The following is an 8,119-nucleotide window of genomic DNA, read 5'->3' on the forward strand; positions in this document are numbered from 1 at the left end:
AACTAAGTAACTACCCTGCCCCAGGTTATGATTAGAGGTTTCAGCTTGTACGCGAAAGAAAAACTTCTACACCTTAGGCTCAAAGGAGTTGACGAGGGATTAACATCCTTATATCTCCACTGTTTTGGAATTGAAACAATGCCTGTACATCGTCAACATAGTCCGTTCAAAAGCATATTGTATGAGGTTGCGTTATCATTTTCGTCATCCTCCCTCAAAAGGCTTACAGCTTAGCAGGAGTGGAATAAACACAAAACATATGCAAAGTAAATACACAATTTAAAATGAGTGATAGCGAAATAATTTATTCAAGACAAACATATGCAATGCACTGATGATGATTATTAAAACAGATAATGTCTATCATAAGTCGAATGTTCAAACAAACAGGAAAGAAATTGCAAATGAAAGTAAATCTAATGATCTAAAAGTCCATCTTTCTATCCATCCATAGCATTAGCAATCTTGTTGTGATTAGGCATGGGAGCAGTGATCACATTAGGAGTTGCAGGAGGGTCGAACTCAATTTTGCCTGTATCAATCATATCTTGGATCTTATTTTTCAACGGCCAACAATTCTCTGTGTCATGTCCAGGACTATTAGAATGATATGCGCACCTCGCATTGGGTTTGTAGCTAGGAGCAGAGGTGTTAGGATTCTTAGGAGGATCCCTCAGGGTAGCCAAATTTGCCTTTAGCAGATGTTGTAAGGCTTGAGCTAGCGACGTATTGATTTTTGTGAATTGACGCCTGGGTGGGTCTTGTTTGTTTTGACGACCTTGTTGAGGCGCCGGTGTGGAGATCATAACTGCCCCAATATATTGGTCATGGTTTCTCCTATTTTGTCCATACACAGCATTGGAATCTGACTTCCCGTTGAAATGCTTCTTTGTAGCACCTGAGGATGTAGCCACTTGAATCTTACCACTTCGAATGCCACTCTCGACACGTTCCCTAATCAGTATGAGTTCAGTGAATCCAAATGATGAACTTCCCAGTAAATGACTGTAGAAAGGACCGATTAGCGTACTCATAAACATATCGACCAATTCCCTATCAGTCAACGGGGGTTGAACTCTGCCAGCCAAATCTCTCCATTTTTGGGCATACTCTTTGAAACTTTCATTGGAGCCCATAGACATGCTTTGTAGTTGCATAAGAGTTGGTGCGAGGTCCGAATTGTATTGGTATTGCTTATAGAAAACAACAACCAAATCTTCCAAGGTACGGGTGTGGGTACCTTCCAGTTGATAGTACCATTCGAGTTGAGTTCTAGATAAGCTCTCTTGGAAAAAATGGATCCATAGCTTCTTGTCAGCAGTATGAGGTAGAATCTTTCTCACATATGATTTCAAATGCAGCTTGGGACAGGAAACTCCGTCATACTTGGCAAAGGTAGGAGTTTTGAACTTGGGAGGGATAACAACTCCAGAGATAAGTCCTTGATCTTCAAAATCCAGTCCAGGTACCTTCTGAATTTCCATGGCTTTCATACGTTCCTCCAACAACTTGTATTTGTCATTAGGATGTTCGTTCTCATGGTAATAATTTTCTTCTTCTTCAGAAGGCTTGGCAGCATCATGGTTACTTTTTGCCTCAGTCTTGATACTAGCATCATCATCTTGCTCATCTTCGTCATTGTCTTCAGAGGTTTCGGCATCCCTGAGTTGTAAGATCGGTCTAAGACTTTTCCCCAGAGTCATCTTCCCTTTATTCTTCTTGGTTAGGAGTGCTTTCAGTTCGTCTTGCCCCTTGGATAAGTTTAGGATCAGATCTTGAAACTAGGCATTCTGAGCTTGAAGGTCTTTGACTGATTGCTCGATATTCATGATGCTGAAATAAACAACGAGGAGGTGAGAAACCCGGGGTGGAAACCTGTGATACGATGTTATGAATGCAGATGCAATATTTTCAAGGATCTTTAGGAAATTTAGTTAACAACATTGGAAAATGATTTGGTCGCATCTTTCTTTGAAGAACTCTAATTCTTATGTGCTCTTCTATGGGAATCAAGCTTACCATATCGAGTGGGTCATCGCCTCTGATTTAGGATACCTATGAATTTGAAAGTATATGGCTAGAGGAAAATAAAGCCTCTTGCCCCTTGATAGGAACTGAGTCTCTGAATTGGAAGGTACGTGGCCAGAGGAAAATAAAACCTCTTGCCCCTTGATTAGGAATTGAGTCCTTGATAAAAGTACTTGAGATTGTGCGCCCTAAATTCCTAAGATCCTTGAAAGGGTTAGTTAAATCATGTTATGCTTATGATGTCATGATGTCATGATGTTATGCGAATGCAATGCATCAGGCAAAGCATAAGATATTAAGGACGAGTGAGTCCCACAAGAAAAACCTGCAAGAAAACCAAAGGGATAGTAGCAAGCACAGACAAGTCACACAAGTGTCCTTAGGTTTAAAGGCTTGCGTGAAGTTCGTAGGTAAGTACCCTCCCCACTGAAGTTAAGTTGGTTCAACCTGTCCTAGAATAGTAACCAGGTTCTATGGTGCTTATATCCCTGATCTTTCTCGCGGGCATTGTCTCAACATGGCACTCGATCGGCCAGCCAAAAGCATTCCTAGAGTCCATTCTCAATGAGTGTAGCATCGAGTATCAACCGGCTTTAGTCAGGAATCCAAAGCCAGCTATCTCGCTACTTCCTATAGGCCAAAGTCAAGTTCAACTAGGGTTCTAAGGGCGAATTAGTGCTTATGACACCACGCGGTAGCCAAATGTCTCCTCGATCATATTCAAGGGCCATCAGGACAAACCAAAGTGTCGCACTAACGGTGGCCATCAGTTCAACCATAACGATACATGTCGTACAACCTCCCTGGTCTAATGCCACATACCTAAGGTACACTAGATCCGGGTGTAGGATCTTTCACACAGCAGAATACCCAAAACAACCTTTAAAGATAAAGCAAACAAGTCAAACAAATTTAAAGTGATCCTTGCTCTAAGGTAACCCCTCTTTTATTCGAAAGCATCCCCAGCAGAGTCACCAGTTCTGTAATACGGTGAACTGACTTTATTTGAAATGTGCAGATAGCAAGAGTCGCCACCGACTTTTATTTTATCCAATTAGGAAAGGCTAAAAGAACAGGAAAGACCTTTGAAAGATTTTGAGTTCGGGGGGTAAGTTATACAAAGGGAAGGTGTAAGGCATCCTTTGCATCCATGGTTATCCATGGGCTCTTAATTGCTTAGCTCACTTTGTTTTCAAAATGTTTGAACTGTTTGAAAAGATTTTGAATAAGTTTGAATAAGAACTTTAGCTTGTAAATAAGCGTAGTCTTTTTGAAAAGTTTCTTTAAAATGAAGTGGGAAAAGATTTTGAATTTGAATTTGAATTTAAAAAAGAGCAAGCAATTAATAGCAACTACCCTAAGTTTGAAAAAAACGTTCTTTTAGCTTTTCAGACGAAAGGATCTATCCATGCCATAAGGGGGCAGAAAGTCTTTAAATTGGATGTTTAAGGGTCATCGAGAATAATCGTTCGCCACAAGACTATCCCATGCCATAAAGAGGGCGGGTAGTCTAAGGGAAGGATATAGTAGTCATTTTATCTTTTTAGGCATCATGCGAGGATACCTTAGCAATAGGACAATCATCTTTATTTTTTCCGAGGCAACTTCGAGGGAGTTTCAATAACTTTGAGGCAGCATTGCTTTAGGAATCCTCGGAATCGAGGGACTTGACTATTCTTAGGCAACAAAATTAAGGCAACAAGGCAACAGTAATAAGACAACAAGGCAACCAGAGGGATTACCCTAAAGGTGCGTGTGTGCAGCAATCACATGGTTCAGTTCGAATATTTAATCTTGTATTGTTAGTGATCTAACGTTTGATTGATGATCTTGCACTCCCTAATTTACTAACCACGCAATTAAAATAAAAGCAGAAATAAAATTTCCTACGCTATTACAATAAACACCTGCGGGGATGGGGGAAATTAAAAGACAGAAAATAATAGGGCACAATAATTAAAATTCTTGAACGCCTTGACCTTCCTCGAACCTTCGATTGACTCTGATCATCTGAGAATTAAATGAACAATAGGGGTGAGTCTAGGAGCAATTCATCACTATTGAACAAAATCCTATTTTAATCAAAGGAAAAAAAAATTTAAAAAAAAATTATTAAACAAAGAAATTAGAAAACTTAGCTTTTTATCGGGTGAGGCGCGTGGTTGAAAGATCTTTCATCAACCCTGAAAAACCAGAATGAAAAGGAAAAGAATTGGGCGCGAAAATAAAAGCATGAAAAGGAGAATGAAAAGGCGAATAAAATATAGTTAAGAAAAAAATCATGGTTAAAAACCTTATGGCTAAAAAACCTAGACAAACCCAAAGATTAAAACCTAAGGGTGAAAAAACTTATAGTTAATAGACAACTCTTACATTGTTGATATTAGCCTACAGTTAATGGGAACAATTTTACATAAAGGTTTCACTTGGTTATCTACGGTTTGTGAATTTTAAAGGCTAAGCCTAAAATTAATTATTAAATTGTTTAACCTGATTAATTAAAAATTATTAAACCTAAAATTAATTGAATGTTGATCCTAATTATTTTTTAATCTAATTAATTTGAATTAAATTAATCATAAATTAATTAACTAAAATTATATGTGTATATAAAACTAAGTTTTTTTAAAAAAAGGTTCTGGTAAATAAAACTAATCTAAATTTTTAAAAAGAAAAAAAGGTTTTTTAAAAAGAAACAAAAGAAAAAAATTGGAATAAAGAAAAATAATAAAAGGAAAAAAAGGAAATTGAAAACCTGGTATTGGATCCTGTGTGATGACTTCTGGATGGTGTATGGTGCGTCCCATCTTCCTGGACGTTGGATGTGAACTAGCTGGAGATCCATTGGCTCACGCTGAGGCTGTAGCGTGTTGCGCATGAGGTTCGCTGCGTGGGATCTGTTTTCAACACATTTCAGAAAAATAATACAAAGCCTGGGTTCGAACCCAGGACCTTGTAGTTAAGGTATATGCTTCTCCACCACCTGTGCTATTTTCTTTATTTGTTAGTTAACTAAACGAAAAATAATAATAAGGAAAAAAGCAAACTGAGTGGATAGCACGCGTGGATCCAGTATCCACGTTGACTGGCCAATGAGAGTAGAGAGAGTTTCAACAATCTTGACCAACGAAACAGTGCATGCCACGTCTGGTCAGCGATCCTACTGCCACTGTTCATCATCTTCTACATGCAGCGTTGTGGAATTTCCTGCGGAAATTCCCATGAAATTTCCTGCGGATTTTCTTGTTTATCAGTCTTCCTCCATGGACATGCCTTGAACCCTGCGAAACCAACTGGAAACAGAAAGGATACCAGCCCAGATCTACTAATTTGACTATCCCGAATCCATTGGTGACGTGCTCTTGCACTGAAATTCCCTGCAAGCTACGATACAGAAAGAAACCGAATCCATGCCCTAACAATGGCACTTGCGATTCCGGACGTTAAAGCTCGAAGGTAATGGTTCATAACGACTTTTCAGAGAATTATAAGCATACTGGAATGTATAGGAATGATTCATATTGCGTAAAAATAGAAGCTTTGAAATCAGAATCTCTTACCAATGGTGTAGCCTTGTGGAGGACGGTCCTGGGCTTCACGAATGGCAAGAGTGAGATCCTTGCATCCTCAGAATGATGATAGACTTCTTGGAACACCCTGAAACTTGCTGGAGCAAATTTTTGATCGTGCCCTAGTTTGTGTTATTCTTACAACCTTTGAAAACCTAATGTTCTTTTCCTCCTTCCCTATTTTTTGTCTCCTTGGCTCTTGAGAATGTAAGGTATATATAGAGAATGGTATTAGGTCAGAATCATGGAGAAATATCTTGCTTTCATTAGAAAAATATTTATTCAAATCTTGCACATAATCTTTCTATTTTTTGCTCCATCTCAATCCAATCTCACCAAGGTTATTTTGCACGAAATATATGATGTTTAATTGATTAGGTTTGATTGGAAATCAAAACAAATTAAATCTCCTTGTATTTTTCATTATTTATTTGATTTAAATCACCTTTTAAATGAATAAAAATTCAAATAAAATCAAATATTCATCAAAAATTCGTGGATTTGAGATTGAGTATCTTTGGTGACTTGAGGAGAAAGATTAGATCAAAAAAGATTGGGCCCATTTGCAAGAAAACTCAATTTGAAGCCCTTTTGTTTCACATTTTTCTCTCAAAATTGTCCAACTTTAACAAGGCACATCTCCCTCACTTTTTAAGATATGGAGGAGTTCTAGGATTTTTTGGAAACCTTGAAGAGTCCTCTAACCAATGTCTTTGGTCTCAGGTCAAAATAGTTTTCCATGCTCCTTGTACGCTCTTTTGGAAAAGATGACTTTTGGTCAATTTTCAAAAGGACCTATAATGTTTTAAGTCATATCTCTTAAATGAAGCATTTTTGGACTTGGCATGTGAGAGACAAAGTTGTAGAGAATTCAATTTCCTTCAAATTGAGCTTTGAATGGGAAATTTCTGATGTTCCATGTAGGAGTTATGGCTGGTCAAAGTTTAGTTGACTTTCTCCTATGAAACCCTAATTTAGAAACTTTTAGAATTGTTGATTTCTGATCTTTCCTTGATGAACCATGATCAATTCTTGACCAAATGGTGAATGATACTTCAATATGAAGGTGTTGACAAAAAATTAGGAGTTTTGACTGTACTTTGACCACAGTTGACTTTTAGGTCAAACTAGTCGGCTGTTGACTTTCTGAGCAATTGAGTGACCAATCTTTGGAATCGAGGTTTGAAACTTGGCATAGAAATTCTTTGGGACATATGCGAGACCATGGGATCCATTTGAGGTATCAGGACCTGAGCAAAACCCTAGTTCAGAGGCACTTGTTTAGGAGATAGGTAGCTTTGAGTAATTGGAGATCTTTAAGCATTTGAAAGTCGGATGGATCAAAGATATTATGGGCAAATTTTGGGGTATGACAGAATGGATGAATGAATGTTATGCATATGCTAACGAAACAGACATATATAATAGAGATGACAACACCGGGGTACAACCAGGTACTCAGCCAATCGTCACTTAACATCTTCCGTGGAGGGTAAAACCTCGCTGGGGAGAGAGAACTCTTAAACCAGTCTTCAAAATCAAAGTGATTCATTTCGAGAAGAAAACTTGTTGAGAAGGAAAACATTCCGGGGAGAAAATCTGCACTTTAGTCGGAGACAACTTGTGTCAAGGCTCGACTGCTTCACAGGGATAACATTTGTTGATGCTTAGTTTCGTACTTCGAGGACTAGCTTCCTTAGGGACTTAGGTCAACATTTCCTTTCGTATTCACGAGTTTTAAGAAAACGTTTTGCCCTTTCATTTTGAAAGTGTGATTTTTGTTTCAAATCTTTTTAATTTTAAAAGCAAATTTTGCTAGATAGAATAAAAGATAAGAATTCCAAGAAAATGAGATAAAGCTCAAATTTTATTAATGGAATGGTAGTCTGCGAACGACATGACTCCATAGAGCATTACAAATTTTAGAAAAATGGTAATTTTAAAGGGAAAGGTTACACCAAAATACAATGATCACTATTCTCCCCAACAACTTTGAATATCGGGCGTACGCTGACCTCGGTCAAAAGTCTTCAGAATGCATCTTCAGGATGGTCAGGTCGCACCAGGTGTGGCTACTTGCCACAATCTCTAATTTTTATATAGACTGCCTTTGCAGGTTTTCAATCCATCGGGATGATTATTTCTTTTCATGTATATAATTTTTGCTTGGACCACCTTTTCAAGTTTTTAGTCCACCGAGATGCTCATTTTTGCCTAAGTCGTCTTTTCAGGTTTTCAACTTAGCGAGTTTTTTATTTTTCTTTAGGCGAAGTATTTCTTGACCACATCAGCATTCACTGGACACGGGAATTCCTCACTGTCCATAGTCATAAGAGTGAAAGCACCATCTGAGAAGGCTCTCTTAACAACATATGAGCCTTCATAATTAAGAGTCCACTTGTCCTTGGGATCTGGTTGCAAAAACAATATCTTCTTGAGCACGAGATCACCTTCTCTGAATCTTCGAGGTTTAAAACTTTCTTGCCAAACACTCTCTTCATTCTTTCTTGATAAAGCTAACC

This window comes from Vicia villosa, linkage group LG3, assembly GCF_029867415.1.
Source record: "Vicia villosa cultivar HV-30 ecotype Madison, WI linkage group LG3, Vvil1.0, whole genome shotgun sequence".
In the NCBI taxonomy this organism is placed as follows: Eukaryota; Viridiplantae; Streptophyta; class Magnoliopsida; order Fabales; family Fabaceae; genus Vicia; species Vicia villosa.